Below are 21,100 nucleotides of genomic sequence, written 5' to 3'. Positions count from 1 at the left end.
AGTATCTCGTAAACGGAACTGTATTTGCTGAATTTCCCTTCGAGTTTTGAATTGTTGATTTATAATTTTTTTGGAAAGGACACTAGCTGATATGATTCTATGGGAAAAATATTATGTTCCCGACTCGGGCATCGCCTACGGTAGCTGCAGTTAGGGTGTCCCTTGTGGATACACCGGCGGCTTAAACTCCCCAGGACCTTTCAATAATGTTCTTGACTGACTGACTAGCATTTTACCGCTCTCCTGTTTCTGTTCCCTCTCCTTTCCTGTCCTAGTTTTTTTCGCGCGGGTTCAAGTGATGCACAAGGGTAACCAACTCGGCCAAATCAGCAAACTATTACTAGCGGATACGTCATATGTATCAAGCATTCTCAGCCACGCTGCGATGCAAGAACTAAGTGTATGTAATCAATGTGATGAGGAGTGTCGTGAGCTCTCCAAGACCTTCACTACGCATAACCAAGAGCGGCAGAAGAGCATTCGCGGTGACAACACCACTTCTGCGCCCCGCACCTCCACCAAATTATAAAGAGGTTTATTAGCGGCGAAGATACTCGACGATACAGCGACAGTCAAGGCGGGGCCGACTCTCAGCGCAAGCTGCGTTCTCTTCGAGCCGAAGAGGGCGACCTACTAGAAGGTGCTCGAGAGGACGACCCATTACCAAGTTCGAACGCTTCGCTACAAATGTTTCATTGTTTGGTAGTCTTTGGTGGCGTTTCCAAACATGCAACAAACACTAATATCTTTTCTTGAGGAGAACTTCTTGGCTTAGTTGGTATTGCCGGCTGTATGACATACTGCCGCTAGTAAAAAGTACACACACAGAAGAAAGACGAACAGGACGACAAAATGGCGGCCTTTTGTCGTCCCGTTCGTCTCTCTTCTGTGTGTGTACTTTTTACTAGCGGCAGTATGTCATACAGCAAGCACACTGATATCTTTTCTGAGCCTCGAGAGATGCATTTCTGCTAACAGCTGCTGCCCGCTATTGTAGACAGCCGCGAACACTCCTCGACAAGCTTCCATGTCACCCGTCCCTGAGGCCATCGAAACGTTTTCGTTTCTTCTGTGTTCCTTCCGCTGCCTTGTGGGTGGCCATAGGCCCATTGCTGCCATTTAATTATATTGTCGGGTGCTCCGACGAAGCATCGTATTGCCGGTGTAAGCTTATCTCCCATGTCAAATGACCTCACATGAACAAATGGAGGATTGTAATTGTGAGGCCTTGTTTCTTTCACACAACGTTAATGAAAACCAGCAGATATTGAAAGCAAGGAAGCATCTGGGACGTTAACTGTACTGTTTAAAGTGTATTGTAGTAACTGTGATATAGATGTGAAGAATGTGAAGTGGACGCAAAGACAACTTGCCGCCGGTAGGGGCCAAACCTGCTACTTTCAGATTACGCGCCTGATGCTCTTACCAAATGAGCGACGACGGCGATCGTCGCCTCGTCCACTTTGTGCAGCATTTATGTGTATGCAAATCCTGGGAATGTTAGTCGACGCCACTCGCAGGACAGGACGGTGAATATGGAACACTCATTTTTTGCCAGCTGGCGTCACTTAGCACGTGATCTTTTAACGAGCGGACAGCCGGCCAATAAGTTGTCGCATACTACCTGAAGGCATCAAGTCTGCCAGAACGAGAACCTCGCTATGAATAAATGAAGGAATAGAACTTTGACGGCTCGTTTCTTCGCTTGACACAACGTTAATGAAATCCAACAGATGATGAGGCCATGGAATGTATAGGCGACGTTAATTGTACTGTTTTAAGTGCATTGTAGTGAATGTGATACAGATATGAAGAAAGTAAAGTCGACAAAAAGACGACGTGACCCCAGCAGGGATGGAACCTGCAACAAATTACACTCAAAGCGTAAATCCACAGTCCTGTGGAGAAACACGAAAGAACCTAACACACCTTGGCGAAGTACTAGACCGTGATTTCAACTAGAAAATTCATGTTCACTCTCTGTGCAAAGAACTCCACCAACTAGACCATTAACAAGCCTTGCTCTGCCTGCTTTACGTTTTTTATGTGCCGCCAGCACTTCGATGTAATGGCATTGAAAACAATTTATTTTGCATTATTTCATATTCAATTGTAACATTGCATCGAAGCTTGGTGACATACATACGATTTTATATAAGGCCACTAATATTACGGGAAAGACGCACCATTGATTATATGTCAACTAAACCACTATTTCGTGAATACCAAATCATGCCCCTATAGCAACTTATAAATTGCAAAACAACAATAATGCTCCCAATCACTGCTCCTTCTTTATGCTTTCACAATTGAAAACAAGAGACCCTCACTGTGGTAACTTCCTAAAACCAGTGGTTAAACTTGTATACGGGGAAGAGGGGACTTTCTAGTGTTGGCACGTCGTTGCGGAAGAACCTACTAGTTCGAGTAAATCAACAGAATGCTTTCATTTTGATGCTTAAATGTCATGTATAAGTTAAGTGTTTTCATTACGTTCTGTAAACTAAGATAAGAAACATGTTGTTAAGTTACTGTATATCTCTGTGTCCTGCCTGTGCGTGCTTGTATTTTATAGTTGCATGGATCCATACTAGCATTCTGCTAAGGGTCCAGATGCTTGCAATGTGTTTTTTATCATATTTCGTTTAATAACATTCAATTCCGTTCAAATTATTGACGCGTGCATTAAAGAGAAAGCACGTGTTCTCGGTTGACACATCGTTAAGAGCCGCCTTTGTGCAACGACGCTTTGTGCGTCAGAACTAGGAAACGTTAACAAGGGTCCTGGAGGCCTGACGAAGCAAGCATGCTGCTATCTATGCTTTCATTTGCCTGAAACCAGCGCCGACCGGGCTGAGTAGAAGTTGCCCTCTAACAACACAAGTTGGTGGTATTTACGCGTTCCCTGCCAACCGAGTTAAGATAACGAAGCGTTTTGAGCAGAGCGTGCATTTCTGGCTGCGAACACCGCCCGTATCTTTGCGCGTTCAAGCTGCACTTTTATGTTTGCTCACCTCTACCTGTGGCAACAAAAACAAAGGTAAGAAAGGCGTAAGTTCAGCGCTACTAAACAACGTAAACGAACGTAATTAAGGCATGCTTAGGCTGAAAAGCAGTTATCATGAACAGCGTATTTACCATTCAGCACTTGATATAAGACGTATACACACGACACTGTGGCAAATTTACTTTCGCAGCTTGTGTTCCGCGTTTATATTCCAGTTTTCGCAAACAGGAAACCTTCGCAATAACTCTGCATCGGCTGTCTCAAAAAAGGGCGCTGCACAACCCTCCCGCATTACAAGGTGAAGTACAGCAGAACTTTCTCCCAGGCGGCTTTTCCAAAGTACACCGCGAATGTAGCCCGGTCAGGCTGTTTCAGCCAGTACCTTGAAGTCACGCTGCCCGTGTACGCCTTGAGGCTTTTACGAAATAATTTATTGGTATTTGTATAAGCATACCAAGTGCACTCGCGCACGAAAGCCTCAGTTTTCCAAGAACTTTGAAAATAAAAGCTGCCGATGAGGCTGAAAGCCGGGTTCTCTCCCTCATAAGTTCTAAGGACAAATTTTAATACCGCACAATACGTCAAAGAGAAGCTGGGTGTACAAAACACAAGAGTTTGACCTCTGACTTTCGCTTCCTAAATCAACGCAAGTCGACGAAATCACCAAACTGATAACACGTAACTATGGCAACCACACAAATAACCAGCGTAGAATGTGAAAGCACAAGGTTGTGATACGTGTTCATGTGCGTAAAGTCATGTACAGAACCAAATTTTTTGGCGCTAAAATAACACAGACACAAATTGCACCAGTTTCCACAGGAAGAAGCACCATTATGTGCGACCGAAATCTCAGAACACAAAAGAAATTTTGCAAGAACAAGCTTAATTTGAAGTGGCCTTTAACATCGTTACGCAACGTCGTGATGATTTGAATTTAGTACATTGGAAATTGTACTCATGAGCCACTGATCTGTGTAATTACCATTTGGTAGCATATTCCAGTGCTGACAACGTCATTCGGTTTATGTGTGTTCCTTATTGTAAGTTAGCCGAGGCGGCTACGTAAGAGAGAAGTGAGAAAAAAACTTTATTAGAAAATCAGTCAATGCACGCCAGGAGAAACTCTACCTCCCCAGTCAAACACGACCACCGACATACTTATGAAGTTAGAGGCATAAAACACTCTCGATGAGCTTATTGAGGCTGCCGTTACCGCGCACCATCAAAGGCTACCCGGACCAAAAACGGGGAGAGCAATATTAAAGAGATTGGGCTACGAGCCTAAGCATTAGCAAGTGCGCTCAAAAAACATACTGGGACAGATCATGGACAAGATAAAGATACATCTGCTACCCAAAAACAAGAAGCCTACCTTTCAAGAAGGCATACGTAAACACAGGGTGGAGGCATTGCAAGCTAAGTACACCAGTCGACAGGACGTCCTATATACGGACGCTACGTAATATGAGAGCAAAGCTGCACACACGGCAGCGGCAGTTTGGGAAAAAGGAATCCTGATGGCTTGTTGCACAGTCAGTGGGTCGGGCCGGTAGGAGCCGAAGAAGTCGCAATAATCTTGGCCATCAGTAAAAAGAGGGTATTAGCGGTGGCCACAAGCGTATATGGTGGTCATCAGCGACAGCTGTGAGGAATCGGGAAGGGTGGCGGAGACTGCCGTACGTATATTAAACAGGGTAGGAGGACCCAGAGAGATGATTCTGCTCCTCTAGCACCAGCTCACCAGTGACTTAGAGGAAACGAAGAGGCTCATTTGGCCGCCCGGGGTCTCACACACCAGTCGACCCTTGGAACCTGTCAAGTTGCCGAAATCAGAAACAGAAGAGAGGATATGCGTGCATACCAAGAAATCACAGCACGCTACAGACTAAATCGGCAAATATACCCGGGAGTGGACAGATCGCTCAGTAAGAAAGGGAAGCTATGTGGCGAAAATTACAGACGCTGGTGTTTCCAAACCCCATACCCTGCAGCAAGTGCCACCCAGAAGTATTCACGTCACAGTGCAAATTTTGTGATGAGGCAGCAAATTTGATCCACATGGTGTGGACATGTCATACTCGTTACAATAAAACACTCCTTTGGGTTAGTTGGTACAAGTTGAACATAGGTTGCTGAGTTTCGCGCTGCATGGTCGGTAACAGTAGACACTTTCAAGGCACAGAAAAAAAACAGAACCAGAAAACGAGGGCACAAGCTATCAACTGTTAATCTTTCATGAGGCATCACGTGAGACTGCCGCAAAAAAGAAGGAAAAGAAGGAGGGAGGAGGTGAAAGTGTAAAGATGAAAACTGATAAATCAAACCAGAGTAGTGGAGTGCGGCCCAATGTTCCGTATTCGATGCAAAGGCACAAGCTGCCTGATCGATGCACTGTTTCAACTAATACCAGCAGATCTACAGGGTTTTGTTCCCCATTAAACAGATCTTAATTTTCTCCATATTCACGACCACTCCAGACGCATCGCAAATCTGCTTAGTCTTCTTGAATACTACTTTTGTCCGAATAAAAATACGCTATGTTGTCATTTATCATTAACACACTTAAGCTTAAACAATATTAAACATCATCATTCGTTCAAACATGCTGAACATGCAAACTAGGTAGCGGGAGAACTGCCTCTATAGAAATTAGTAGGGTGGTTGTACTGCACGAGATAGGTACCAAGCTACAATTCCTCGACCTTGGTAACGTGTTTTGCGTACTTTTGCAGTTCCTAATTCATCTGATGACATCAGCTTTATGGGGCGTTCATTCTTAAATCGATAAAACAATCGAGATGCGTTTCCTACGTTGAGGATCTACAGGAATGGAATTGAACTGCCCGGCCATTCCAGGAGTGGGAATGGGCTAAGTTTTTTCATTCCGAGGAATTGAAAGGAATGGAATTACGGCAAGTTTTAATTCCCCGGAATGGAATTGGAATGGAATGGAGGCGGCCATAATTCTTCATCACCACCAGCCACAGCACAAAGTGCACATAGTGCCTTACAGATGTGAATTGTGTACCACGATTATCCGAAGAATGACGAAAAATGGAATAGTGGGAACTTCGTTACTTCAGAAAAATTGCGATGATTTATGGCGTAGTGGGTACCTTGCATGTGTACTTGTATTAGTTGCCCCAAGAGACTCTGCAACGGGATCTACAATTCCGCTCTTCCAGCTTTCGCTGTTACTGTGCTGCGTGTTCCGAGCAGGTCTGGCGACCTTTTTTCAGAACAGCGGTCTCGCACATCAGAGAGTACACTCAATGACGCGCTGTTTCTGAGATCGTACCCACTCCCTTGACTCAAAGCATTGAGCCCACTCGAAGGATTCGTATTTGTCTTTCGAGTAAATAAATACGATAACTTTCAAATTAATACTGGTGTGTACTAGTTAATAGAAATTCATGGTACAGTTACTTCCGCTCCTTTGAACAACCTGTTTACTTTGTCCCACTTTCTTAAAAGGAGGGCAAGTAACTACATCGCAAATAAAATGTTTTTTGGGCCGTCCGGCAAGCCGAAAATGCCGCCGGGGTCCAAGGTCTTCAAGCCGTCACCTGACGTCATGTGGGGACGGGTCAGGGGTTATTCCCCTCTTCCCCCCCCTCGCCCCGACTTTAAATGAGGTTTATTAATTCATTCATTCATAACCCTGACTTCAAATTTTTGCATACAAAAAAAGAATCCTTACGAATCATTACGGAACATTTTTTTTTTCCTTTCCGGAAAAGAAACGTAACGGCACTCTTTCCGGTGGAACGAAACTAAAAGCAAAACGAAAGACATTTCGTTCCAACGCCCTGCATGCAAGTGTTGCTGTTTCTGCGCATAAGAAGTACTCCGTTAACACCGTTAACATTGACAAGTATGGATGGAAATTTTTTTTTTTGGTTACGAATGATAAAGGACAGCGAATTTGATATATGTATCTGAAGGCGCTAAATGTTCAGCTGAAGGAAAACGCGTCGAGATCCTATACAATCTAGTTACAATTCATAAAACTGAGATATCTAATTAACGCATAAGTAATTCGTTTGGTATTTGTTTACAAAAATATCTCGGCGATGTTTCCAAAAGTCATAATAGGTAAACCTAATAGCGAAGTAATGTTTAAATTCGAGATACCAGACCAAAGAATACCCCATTTTCGTAGCTTCCTGGCGCCTGCGGCGCTCCTTTAGCTTTATCCTCAAACTGCACGCGTAATAAACTTGCCCGAAATAAATATCTAATTCCGCGTGCATTCGTACATTGCTGAAGTGCTCTATAAAAACCAACGAGCTGTATTTGCACGTGACAGCAATTTCATGCAAAGCATCTCACGCATCCTACAACTCTTTGACATACAGCACCGGATAAGCATCCTGAGATTACCTCCACCGGCTGCAGCCACAAAAGACGACCAGGCCACAGAAGCATTCAGCGATTGGGTAACTATACTGCAACCCCTGCTCTCAAATTGGTCTGCCTCATCAGCGGGCGACGATCTAAAGCTCACACATCAGAACTGAGCCAGTTGTAAAACACGCACAGCGATGACGCCAAGCAGCGCTTATCAAATACGACGCCTTGTAAAGTGAATTTCAGCTGATTGCGCGCTGTATATAAGACCACTGTCTGAAGATGACCGTCAGGCACTCGAGCGACGACGCGGCACTGTGTGAAGAGTTGCAGGTGAGTACGAATGATTTCCATAACATGTTCGACAAAATTAGCTTGGGTAACGTGTCCTCGCGTAACACGCTGACGAGAATAAATGCGCTTCATTTTCTAGCATTATGTTATCTGAACGTCTTGACGAAAGCTGCTTCCAGTTGAGCTACAGCACCGCCTGCTTTCCCATCCACTTTATTAAGTATTTCATGTTGCGTATACCCTGGGAGTGTGGGCAGCTCAACTCGTAGAGCAGCGGACGCGTTATCAGAAAGTGTAGGCTCGGTTTCTACCCGCGAAAGGTTTTTTTCCAGCTACTTGATTTCTTTTCCATTTATGTCACAATTACAATACTATAGCCAAACATACAAGTAATCTACCCTATATCTTCCTTAGCTTCATTGTATTTTGGATTTCATTAGGCTGTGTCTAACAAAAAAACGAGCTCTTGCTCAATTCTAATTCTGCCCTCTGCCGTTAAGAAACGACGGATACTGCAGGAGAAATAGCCATCATGTACTACATACTGCACGTACACAAGAAAGCAGAGTTCATAAGGACGCGTCATTAATTTATTGTTGTAGTATAGGTTTTTTCCTGTAGTATAGGCTGTTAGGAAGTTGTCGCGTCCTGGTCTTTTAGCGCGACGAATGAGCTGTGTGCTGGATTTTTGAGGCGCCAAAATTTTCTAACATTGTGGTTCAGCATAGATGGCAGGATTGCGGACATTTTAGCATTTAGCAGATTTGAGTGCTGTGCCTAAGCCTCAAAGGCTGGCTGATAGACAAGCCTCCTTAATTTAGCCCGCCCTAGTTTAGCTAAACGATAGAATCGCTTCTTCCTGACCAACAAACACCTAAGATTACGACAAACCAAGGGGCACGTGGGCTTCCTTCGTTCCGGGATGCATTATTTGATTGGTTGGTGCACTTCCCAGTTACACCACATCCCAGTTACCTTCAACAGACCGGTTCACGAAACCTTCTGAGCAGCCTATTAGTGCAGGCTAGTTGAATGCTTTGAAAGCTAGCTCTGTTCTAGAGGTCTGGTATAGTTTCACCTTTCTTCCGAGTTTTAGAATTCGGCATGTTATGTGAAATACAACTACAAATACCCTTATCACTGCTTCCTAGCAAATGGGCAATGTCAAATACGAAGCCTCGATTTGCTGAGCATACTGAATGAAGGACATTATAACGTTAGTGGATACTCTGATTCCATCCCTTATTAGCTCAGCCACCGAAATTAAAAAAAGAAAGAATTGACCGCGTATCTGCGTGCTTCGCTGCAAATGTCGTCGAAAGACGATAGTCTTCTGCCGGCCGTACTACATGAGTCCTCCTCCTTAATGTTGAATCTAGCATCGCATTTGCAGCGCAACCCAAAAAACACTAGCGTTTCCAGCGCAGCCTAACGAACACTACGGTCTTTTGAATTACGTACCTACGTATTTTCTAGTAAAGCAACACACCATCCAATACTTATGTATTGATGTTGCGCCTCAGATATGCGTAACATTTGCTTTTTGATCCACAATGTTCACAAGTATGAACGGCGCTACAGTTCAAGATGGCTGGGCGTTCAGCAAGTGGTTAAACTTTGGCCGGGTGGATGAATCAGGTGACAGACAGACAAACAGCAAGACAGGCAGACAGACCACAATTTCTGCTTTTACGTTCCCCAAGAAAGCTATCGTCTTTAAAAACCGCGGAGAAATATCTGCGCCAGGACCGAGGACGGCGAATGGCAGTAGCAGAGAGCACCACATAAGATTTCGAAAATGGGGGTATGCCATCAAGACGAGGCAGTGATATAGGAAAAATGTGCGAGCGAGATTAGTGGCAGTCATTTAACTGGCATTGGTATTGCACATATTTCCACGTGCGTGCTATATGAGAAAGACAAAGACGACAGCGCAAAGGCTCATACGCGTTATACAGGAGCCAGAAAGAAGAAAGAAGAACTCGCTGGCGCGCGGTATTTAAAAGACCGACCTGCTGTTCTTCTCTCGATCTTGTTGTTATGACCTCTCTCTTGACGTCGCGACAATATATTACAACCAGCTTTTAAAGACGATAGTCTTTCTTGGCGAACTCAAACGCAGAAATTTTGGTCTGTCTGTCTTTCTGTTTGTCTGTCTGTCATCGGATTCAGCCACCCAGCCAAGGTTTAACTAATCTGTGAACGCCCAGGCATCTTGAACTGGTACGGCCGTTTACACTTGTGAACATTGTCGATCAAAAAGCACATATTAAGCATATATGCCAACATCAATACGTAAGTATTAGGTGGTGTGTTCCTTTACTAGAAAATACATAGATAAGTCATTCTAAAGACCCTAGTGTTTCTTAGGCTGCGCAGAAAATACGACACTGAGCCAGATGCCGCGGCTCAACATAGAGGAGGAGGACTCGTGTAGTACAGCCGGCACAAGACAATCGTCTTTCGACAACATTTGCAGCGAAGCACGCAGATTCGCGGCCAATTTTTTCATCTCCGTTATTCCCGTTCGCTTTGCTTAGCAATAGTCACAACAGTAGGGTGTGCATTTGGCTTTTGGTTCATGATTACAAGTGGAAAAACAGTCGAAGTACGTAACACGTTTCCTTTATCATAGTGATGCGAAACTTCCAAATGTATGCTTAGTATACTTTTCGCACGCCTACGTGGCGCATGCGCATCGCCGCTCAACGGTCACTTTGTATATGTGGACGTGCGAGGGGAATGAATGTGCGCTGAGATAACCTTGAGCATCGTCTCTCCGGCCGGCTTCCTTTCCGATTGAGCGAGTTTTCAATATCGTCCGTTTCCACTTCATGTGTCAGTCGCATAGGCATGATACTCTTCAACAACTTGGTGCACACGTCTTCGTCATACTGACTATATCGCGTGTTCCTTTTTTTTTCTTTTGTTCCAGGAAGTAGGCAGTTCCAGTCATGCAAGCAAAAGTGATGGCTCCCGTTTTTGTAGCATTCGTCGTGGCTGTGGCAGCCATCTCGGCGGTCGCTCCTCAAGAACGCCTGGACTGCCCTGCCGTGGACGACAAGGGAGACAACGCCACCTACCTACCAAACCTGTACAACTGCTCCCAATTCTACGTTTGTGCTCAGGTATGCACATTAGTAAGCAGTACTGAAAGGAGAGAACTAATAGATAGATAGATATATAGATAGATAGATAGATAGATAGATAGATAGATAGATAGATAGATAGATAGATATAGATAGATAGATAGATAGATAGATAGATAGAGATAGATAGATAGATAGATAGATAGATAGATAGATAGAGAATAGATAGATAGATAGTTAAGTATTCTAATGATGCATGTAACATTGAAGGAAACCTTTTCAGCACTCTTACACTCAGACGAGACAGGTGCGAAGTAGAGGGAGACAGTCAAGCGCTTTTTCGCACTTCTCTCGTCGAAGTATGGAACAATCGTTATGGAATGCCAACCAGCCCATTCTGCTAGCCTTCCTACATTCTCATTCAGTAGGCCTCAGGCCCAACGCAGGCATTCTCTGGAGCCACCTTACAATTCAGTATAGAGCTCTCAGCAGATTTCACATTTCTCAGTATTTAATGTGCAAAAGCAAAAGGTACCGGACTTTTCACGCTGCCTGGCTCCAGCTAACGACGCAGAAAGGAAAGTGTCAGAGAATTCTACACCGAGAGTACGATGCCGACGACATACAACCCTCCTTCGATGCCGCGCCCCTATGCAACTTGTCAATAAAAGCTGTGAATGGCAGGAGCATTGTCTTGAGCCCACTAGATCGAAAGTTTTGTGATATTATCCCATGTGTACAAACAACCGCGACTACAGTGGTCTCGAAATTTTCCTGTGAAGAGGTGCACACGTAATTTTGCTATGCTTAGATTATCACGCTTACACTGTATATAGTAGGGCATTACACAAGACCTCAATAAAAAGCTAAGTTCGATGTAGCTAGAGCATTTGATAATAAATGACGCCGCGGCGGAAATTCTATCGAGCAGCGTTTAACTGCTCCTTTCGACAAGCAGGGCACCAACTTTGTAGAAGAAAATCCGTCGACATCTCAAATGTCAGCTTAGGATCTAAACCAGCTTGTTCGAGCCGCGGTAGTCCGGCGTTTACTTCAGTCAACGCTCAGAATTCAGCGACCGCCTGGGATACGCTGCAATGTGTGCGTGTTGTGAAATGTGGGCACCCGTGGCTTTCTCTTTCTCGCTCACTTTTTACCCCCTTATTCCCCTCCGCATCTGCAGGCAGCAAACTAGACATAATTTTGCAGAGTGGTGCTTGGTTGAAGGAAAGAAGAGTAGTCCTATCATATCTTCTCTTGCTTTCTTGGTTGTCTCAGATGCGCACAAATATCTTATTATACATATAATCTACTCGGCCTCTCTTCCTTTTTGTATTCTTTCTTTCTCTCTCTCCCTCAGTCATTGCTCACATAGTTGGCCACACAGGGTGTTTTAAACAATTTAGAAAAAAAATGCCTCAATTGTCCACCCGGTCGTGAAACTAGACGTTCACTTCGGAAAGTTTTAACTTCGAAGATTTTCTTTACATTTCGTACGAACATCACTTCTAATATTCTGGGAATATATTGCTCTATTTCATCGACAACGGAGCAAGTGTTTCTTTTTGTTACGCTTTTTCTCTCTGAACATCGCAAGTGGTTGCCTGCCCGGAATGCTTAAAAATCAAACGAAATATTTGGTTTAGTTCAGATAAGATAATATAATATAAAAATGCAACACGCTAATCAACCAACTTGTGCGAAGCAACAGTCGGGCCTCTTGATCGGCCATCTTCTGCTTGCGCCTTTTGTTTGAAGAGAGATGGCAGGTCTTTGACTTGACAACCGTCGCAACTGTGAGGTGACGTTCCTAGTAGTAAGTCGCTCCAGAAGTAGCAACCAGTGCATCGGTTTTCTTCTATCCGAGTTATCTATTGATACACAATACGAAGCCACCCTGTCTGCGAGATAAAACTATCTGCGAAAACTGACAGGTCTCCTACCGCTACGTTCGTGGACCCGCAAACATTTTTCACCAAACACGTGACCCACCATGTATCCTGCGCAGTATTTTGACAAAGCATTGCAAGTGGTCAACCTTTATCTCTGAAAGCACTACCACTGTTACTGCTGTCGCAGGGTGTCCCATGCTGATGGAATGCAAAGGTGGCCTTGCACTTCACACCGCAAGTTGAACGTGTGCGACCGCCCGTGGAATGCTCTCTGCGTCGCGCTCTCTCTACCGGTCTGAACTGCCGACTACAGTAGTTCCTGTGCCAACCGAGAAGGTCGTCATCACAAAGACAGTCAAGGAGGTCTACAGACCCGTCGACGATGAGGCACCTCAATTGTAAACAATAAAGCTCTTGCTGTGGCACGAGAAACGCACCGGTGCAGCATAAAAAAGTCCAGCACACGTATTTCACAGAAGTGACCACGTCACCGTGCATTTAAGACGCTGGCATTATTGGACTTGCTAATTACGTTGGACAGACCATAGACGTCTTGCAATTTCTAACCAGCACGTGATAATGCGCCGAACTACACTTCGGCAATGTGTTATGCGTCTACTATCATTGACCCGAAATACTCTTGCGTTAGCAGGAATTGCGTACACTTACATTTCAAATATTGTCGCGTGGTCATGACAGTGAAAAAAGCAAATACTCAAGCCGGTAAGGATGAAACTGTTTGTTGGGCGAACTTGTGCCCAGAAATAGAATGGCAGTCGCATTACAAGATATCAGCACACAATTGTTGGGCGCAGCAGTATTTACGACACCTTAAAGTTAAGTATAGGTGTACGCTTATTAAATTTATTTGGCGCTAATCTGATGACAGAACATTTGTAATACATTTGTCTCAAAACTCGTTACAGTACGATATGAAGAGACCGATGTTTCGGACTAGCTAAGCTTTTACGACGTTGACATCAAGGCATCAACTACGCCTTACTAAACTTAAAAAACACGGCCTAAATGTCCACTACACGTCACAAATTGGCAGGAATACCCTCCGACTTTCAATGTTAAGACGACGTTACGGAGTAGACGCATTCGTAGTAAGTATATTTCTTAATTCTAAGCATCGGAGGGGTACTTCAGGTACCATTTTCATTAGGAAAATTACCCCACTTTCTCTTACAAGGCAAATATTATTTAAAAAATGTCAACAACTTATTTTGAAATCTTGACGAATATGCCAAAAGTCGCCGTATTGCGAAGTGACTCGCTCGGTTGCCGAACACCGCTGCGACGTCCTTATGCGAAAAGTGTCCTCTCGCTTTGGCGACCACTAATGGAGCTTACATGAATCATTCGCTGGGAAATTGAAGCGGTGACCCTTGGTCTTCCAAACAGTGGCGTCGAGATTTTCGCATGGCTTCGTTTTCACGTGCGTTCGGTTTTCACGTACGTTTGGTCTTCGCTGTCTGAACCTTTGCTAATTCTCGGGCAACGGTATTTCGCCAAGACCGTCACACCGTCCAAGTACCGCTCCAGGAACAATTTGATGGCCGCTCTCCTAACTCAGGTGATTTGCGCAGGCTTTCGATCGGCCGATTTTCTTCAGATGCCGCCGTTTAGATGACGTCGCGCACCATTTTTACAACCATTCGTCTTCGCACTAAGAACACGTATGGCACTGCTACAACCACCGCCGTTTCCAACATTTCGAGCCAGTCCTGTCAATTCCCTTCGTTCTTGCCATCTTCTGCCACATATGTTACATTTCGTGATGAGTGTATTTTTGGTCGTCGCCTCAAGGAAGTACTTACTTTGCCACTTCTGTGTTAATCGTGCAGCAGACGGAAGTCCTGCAACCTATATGAATGTACGCAAATAGCTCCCATTATCATGGCTGGTCCCAAAATATCTGACTTGTTCGCCGTTCTTCACCGTACCTCAAGACACACCAACGACGACAACCTTAGCTCAGATTTCTTGTCGACTCAGGCCACCCTCATCGACTGGACAACCGGCGTCCTTTAACTGAACGCTTTCGACTTGCTGATATTCCAGCCTCGCAGTAACCCTTCCTACGTTCTGTCGACTGCGTTTGATTACAAACAGAACGCCACATGTTTCACATCGACGACACTGCCAGCTGTTTCCGGCGGCACTGCAGAGTTTCTTCGCTAGTTGACGCACTGTTGGCTCAAAATATTGCCGTCTCGCATAATCTCGCGAGTTTTTATCGATGACCATGAGCATCTTACACTCTTAAACCTCAGTCGCTCTACCCAAGCTCTCCGCAAGGCATTTAGTGGCCATAGCCTGAGCACTCGATGAATGCGTCATTGCTAAATTAAACGCTGGAACTTGTTCACCTTCAGTTATTTCAGTGGAGCTAGACCATCCCCCGACGAAATTACGAAAATGATTGTCTTTTAACTTCTGCCGTGTCATCCTGCCCAACTCCGTCATCTTCTAACAGCATATAAGGTCATCGATTTCGGTGACCAGCCCTCAGGTCTGACGTCACTTGCCCGCAATCAAACATACCGGCGATGCTAGTCCTACCAGACAGCGACCGTCTCATGTATCCCATTCCGAATGACATGTTATACCACGAAAAGTTGATAAGGTGCCCTCCAAAAGCATCATTGAGGCTTCTTTCATTGAGGCTTTCTTCGCTAGATAACAGGTGCGTCGCCGGGTGTGTTAGTTGAGCAGGAGGACCGCGGCTGAAAATTTTCCACATACGTAGATCCGCTGCCACAAACGGATCACACCAATAAATGTTTCGGGAAGCTAGATTCTTCTCGTTCATAAACCTGCGCTCTGGTTATTGGAAAATTTCTATTGACGACTTGTTCGGACCGAGAAAAGACTGCTCTCTCATATCTGATGGCCTCAGTCAATTCAAACTTATGCCTTTGGGACCGTGCAATGCCCCGCCGACGTTCAAACACATGATGGACTCAACTTCGTAGCCAGACATGACAGTAATGAAATCACGGTAAATAATTTTTTTCTCCCTGCAGTCGGCAATGTAATGACCCCCTTTTGTGGGCTGTTAATTTAGTAATCTTGTGAAGTACTTCAAGCGAGTAATTTCACGAAAGTAACTTATCACCTTATCTGTAATTTATCACTAAAGTGCAGCACGTTCCTTTTCCTTATGTCATAAAGAATTGGCAAAATATGAACGACGAGGAACTAGACAACGAGCAAAATTTCACAGCAAAATTGGCACCTAGTCCGGGCCCTCTCTCGCCGTCATGGCTACTGGCGGCGCTGACTGACGCTCCCACGTTTAAATGTACATATATACCCTATAAGTGGACGGGGGGATGGCCGCCGCGGTAGCTCAGTTGGTAGAGCATCGGACGCGTTATTCGAAGGTCGCAGGTTCGGTCTCTGCCCGCGGCAAGCTGTCTTTTCGTCCACTTTTCTTTCTTCACATTTACCTTACATTTACTAGTAAAAAAAAACATCCCCTATACTTTCATTGGCATTATTGCCTGTTACTTCTCATTAATATTGTCTATAAAAAAGAAAACGAGCCCTGAAATTAACACTTCTTTCCTTTATATTGTTAAGCGGTTTATTGGACGGGACTCGGCGACAATTCGCTATGGCGACAGTCAAGGCCAAAGCACGGGCTCCGAGAGCGAGCGGCGTTTATAAGAGGACGACCCACTAGGAGCAGCTGGAGAACGCAACCGTTAAACAGTACCAATTGCTTCGCCACAATATATATATATATATATAATGCAAAATTTTTATAAAAATTCTATGACAGTCGGGTTGTTTTCGCGCGTTATCTGTATATCGTGGCGGAAATACTTTCCCGGCGGCTAAAATGACTGACGCGACTAATGCACAACTCCTTATTTCACTTTTTAATTGCAGAATAGACAGCAGTTTTAATATTAGAAGTTGTAGTGCAGGCAAATTTATGGCTACCCACTTTTTATAAATCACGAAAGTTGCATGTAATTAGAGATATTCACAAATAAGGGCGATATCAAAGCTGAAGGCGCCCGGTGGTCAGGAAGCGTAGCTTCTCTGTTACGTCAGACCGGAACTACCCGTGACAGGGAAGTGACGAAATCTGAATTAAACGAGTGGTGAAAGAAAATTTGAGAACCTCTCATTTTTGCTGTTAATCAGTGGCTGCTGACTCGTTAACCCATATGCCCAAACTCAGAAAAATGGAGATAAACAATATAGTTTTTTTCACAAAAAAATGTACTTTCTACCCTCAAAAGAAAGCAGAAGTTCTGTATTTACTGCCAGGTAAACGCAACACTGTTGTTCAAGCCGTCCTATACATATAGGACACTGGGCATTATGGGTGCTATGTGGGGATGTCGTAAGCCTTGAAACATTTCACGTGCAGACTGACATTGCACTTCTTCTTCATGATGTGTTTCATAGAAAGCACGCATATGCCTGGAGAAAGCGGACGGCATTTCAAGTGCACTTCTTCCTCTCCATGGCGTCTTTCACTCAAAGCATGCGTTTGCCCGAAGAAAGCGGTCGGCACGTGGCAGAATGAAAAGCAAGCAATGTCTAGGCTTGCATACGTTGAGAGTGAGGCCTGCTTGATGTGCTGTAGGTGGCCTAGTCATCAGCTAAAGAAATAGCGATGTTAGAGTGCATCAAAGAAGCGTCCTATCTGTAGGACACTGGGCATATATGGTTTAATAGCGGTAACGAAACTCATTTGCCGCAGCGCGAGACGAATGTTTAATTATATGCTCGTATGTCACGACCGGAGGCAGTTTCGATTTCGAAGAGCACTCGGTGGCCCCGTGACGTGGTCGGCCTACTCTTAAGAAATAGTATCAGGTGACCGCGAGAGCCAGTGACGTCACTGGCCAGCTTCTGCCATGTTGTCAGCGCTCCTGTTTCGTCTGCTGAGTTAAGTGTTGCGAGTGCTGGTTTCCTCAATCGTGAAGCAATGGGGCTTATCTAGTGCAACGATGAACGAAAGAACTGGGAGGAGTATAAAAATCACTCAGAAAAGCTCGATTCACTTCGCGAATCTCGAAGGTGGCTGCGATTTGTTCTCGTCGCCGTCGTCCAAACTGAGGCCGACGTTTTCCGTGGTGTTTGGAGTAGCCGCAGCATTAGGTGCTGAAACATTCACGCTTGGATCATATCTAAAGTAGCAGGTTCAGACATGACGAAGGAAGCAGTGAAATCACAACATTGGCGCTCTGTAACAGTGTTTATGTGTACATGCAAGTGACGCGATAAACGCTTTGCTGACTCGTATTTAGATTGGACAACGCTGCATTCTCAAGGCATACCAATCCCTCGTAAGCACGTCGGAACGCCGAAGCAATCATCTATCCACTACGCAATACGATCCCCAGTAGAGAGCTTTAGTTTGTCTGTAGACTTTATAACGTTTGCGAATACCTGGTTACCGGAGCTGCTGACGCCTGCAGCAGTAGCAGCATTCGCAGGGTCGGCAGCGACATGTTGTGGCGTTTTGTCCAACTACAATATTTTTATTTTCTGTTTTCTCAGTCGCGTTGCTGTTCTTGTCGCAAAAAAGCTATGAGGATACTGTGAGTTGCTAATTATCTCACTGCTAATGCTTTGGGCTGTAATGTTATTTTGTAGATCTCTGGTTAGGCTATGCATCATCAGGTGTCGCCACCAGCGTTGTCGGTCTCGTACACACCTCGGGTAACCCGGCCAGAACTCGTGACTTATACGTTGTTTACAAAACGGCCCCACTCGATGACATCGCTTTTTGCTAATTTTTCCGATTCGGCACTTTCACAAACTTCGAAACCCCATTAAAATACCTTTCAGGCTGTCTTTGTGGCTGATATTGTACATATGGCACCTATATGCACCTTTTAGTGTGATTCAACAGTCAAATTGTGCCCGAATGTTTGTGTCACCACTCCTTTAAGGCGCGCCGAAGCACAATCTCCATATAAAAATAGACAAGCATGCAGAAATACACAAGTAAACAGCTTATTGTTTGCAGCGATGTGTAGTGCTTGTCTGTTTCTTTTCTAAACTATAAATAGGCGCGAAAAACTATTTCGCCTGTCTGAACAAAAAAGCAAGCGCCGCAGTGGCTGCCCTTGAGTTTTATGCTTCCCAGACAAAGAACAGGTGATTTTGCGGTTTTCCGGCGCATAGATCAAAAGAAACAGATAATGCACCAAACACTACAAGCAAAAGTATAGGCGATTGCGCTTGCACAAGTGAGATGTCTTGCCGCATTTCACAAAAGAATACGACCTCGGCGTGCCTTCATTCACAATTCGTCACTTCCTTGTCACGGGCCATTCCGGTCTGACGCAGCACAGAGGCCAAGTTTCTGCGCGCCGGGCACGATGGGGTTTATTTCGCCCTTAATGTTTCATTATAAATACTACCGAATTACGTGCAACTTTCGTGATTTCTAAAAAATGGCTATGTCATCAATTGGCACGAACTACAACATTCTAATAGAAACAACTACCCTCTTCTCAATATTTAAAATATTAATTAATGAGTCTTTGTTAATTATTCCCAACAGTGTCATTTCAGCTGCGGCAAAGCGTTGCCCCTCGACGTGGAGTTCGTATGTAAAAAGCACAGGAGCCTTACTGTCATAGCCTTTTGAAAAAATCTCTATTTTATAAAAAAAAATACCCTGTATATATATGTCCAGTGCTTGCAAGACTTCAGTAGGCAGCATGACACTACTTTTTACAGTGGAATGTATCTGTCACCGCTGTCCGCAGCACGTATGCGCTCAGCGATCACTGAGGCACGCGGACGTTTCCACAACAATGTCTGCATGAAGAAGTCGTACAGACCTGACGCAACTTCGTTAAGCACCGACCACATCTCCGGCGCAACTCGACGGGACGCCGGGACGTCGACCATGACGTCCCGATGTCCCGTCCGCAACGAAGCGTAAAACGAAGGTGCAGAAAGAGACGAAGCAGTCAAAGCACGGCGCACAGATCAGGCGAGCGAGCGGTGCGAGCCAACGCTGGTGTGACCCGGCACACGGAAGAGGCCGAAGCGGCGGCTCCGAGCGGGCAGTTCGAGAGGAAAGGTCCTCCTCCTCTCGCTCCCATCGTAAGCGGCGCAGAAGTGATGCATAACTATCGATGGCACTATCGATACTATCTATAGCTGAGTCACTATCGAACTATCGATGTTAAAAAATACTATCCAATGCGCTATCGATAGTAAATTCGATGGCACGCTGTCGATAGTATAAGATCAACAGCGCGAACTCATGGCATAATAAACTTGGTTCCCCGCACGCGTGGCAGATAGTGGAGCCGGAGGAGCAGGCCGAAGTGCAGCCGGAGGAGCAGCCTGGTGCTCACGTAAGCTATGCCAATAAACTTGACGTAATCTTAAAAGAATGATCTCAAACAATCGTGAAGCTTCATTTCGGCGCGGTCTGCGCCAACGTTGAACAGTCCTCGTGGGTGAAACCCGAACACATCAAAACAAAGCAATAAACACGCGCGGCCGTAATATCGCTAATAATAGTAACGATTATACTACCAATTGCACTATCCATAGTTAGTCGACAGTAGTACTATAGATAGTCTGTGTACATTATCGATAGTTTCAGAAAAACTATCAATACTATCGATAGTCAATTTACCGATAGTTCTGCATCACTACGGCGCCGTCGAGCCATTTTCTGTGAGCGTGGAAGGGGTGTGATGCGGGTCGCGGCGCACGCCATTGGCGCGCTGTAGCTGGATTCGTAATAAGAGGAGGATCGTAATAAGCGGTTTATTTTACCATACAAAACGTACAATAGTGGACGGTGCCATCGTTGTTCATCATGATATCCGATAGATTGTTATAAACAGCATTGTTATAAGTGGACTCGACAGTACATATATATATATATATATATATATATATATATATATATATATATATATATATATATATATTATATATATATATATATATACACAGGGTGTCCCAGCTATCTTTAGCCAAGTGTTAAAAATACAATATTAGAGGCAGGCGAGTGAAATGACTTGAAAATTGCTGACAGCCACCTTGCGCACTACAGACAATTTTTTGTTTTGTAATTAACTAATTTGTTAATTAGGAAGATTTAACTAAATTGCTAAATATTGACTTTAGGCAAGAAATGCTGCTTGCAAAGTTCGAGAGCGTCTTCAGAAACCCCAATCGCATCATTTGCGATAAAGAAAGTCTCACGTATACCATTTTTTCCAAGCTGCAAAGAGAGCCCGCGAAATACAAAAGAACCACGTGACTAGCGCGCTCGCGCGCCGTGAGGATGCTGCCCTCAGCCGTGGTTTGAGCGAACGAAATCAGCTGCGGCCGCGACTCGGCGTCTCCGTTGCAGCGGTAGGCCGATAAGTTAAAGGTGGTTTCTTGGCCCGCGCTCGCTACAACTTGCACCGTCACGCGCGCAGCTGGCTGGCAACGGGCCAAGAAACCAC

The 21,100-nt window shown here is 44.8% G+C and overlaps 1 long non-coding RNA gene across 1 annotated transcript; it reads left to right on the top strand.

Annotated features, from left to right (window-relative positions):
- Positions 1-7,657: 7,657 nt before the first annotated feature.
- On the top strand, positions 7,658-20,611 carry LOC125756607 (uncharacterized). Its single transcript, XR_007414631.1, has 3 exons — positions 7,658-7,693; positions 10,590-10,782; positions 20,601-20,611. It is a non-coding gene; the product is annotated as an uncharacterized LOC125756607 (long non-coding RNA).
- Positions 20,612-21,100: the final 489 nt, after the last annotated feature.

This window comes from Rhipicephalus sanguineus, unplaced genomic scaffold (genome assembly GCF_013339695.2).
Source record: "Rhipicephalus sanguineus isolate Rsan-2018 unplaced genomic scaffold, BIME_Rsan_1.4 Seq280, whole genome shotgun sequence".
Taxonomy (NCBI): Eukaryota; Metazoa; Arthropoda; class Arachnida; order Ixodida; family Ixodidae; genus Rhipicephalus; species Rhipicephalus sanguineus.
The sequence above is the reverse complement of the archived record's forward strand: the minus strand, read 5'-3'. Positions and strand labels throughout refer to the sequence as shown.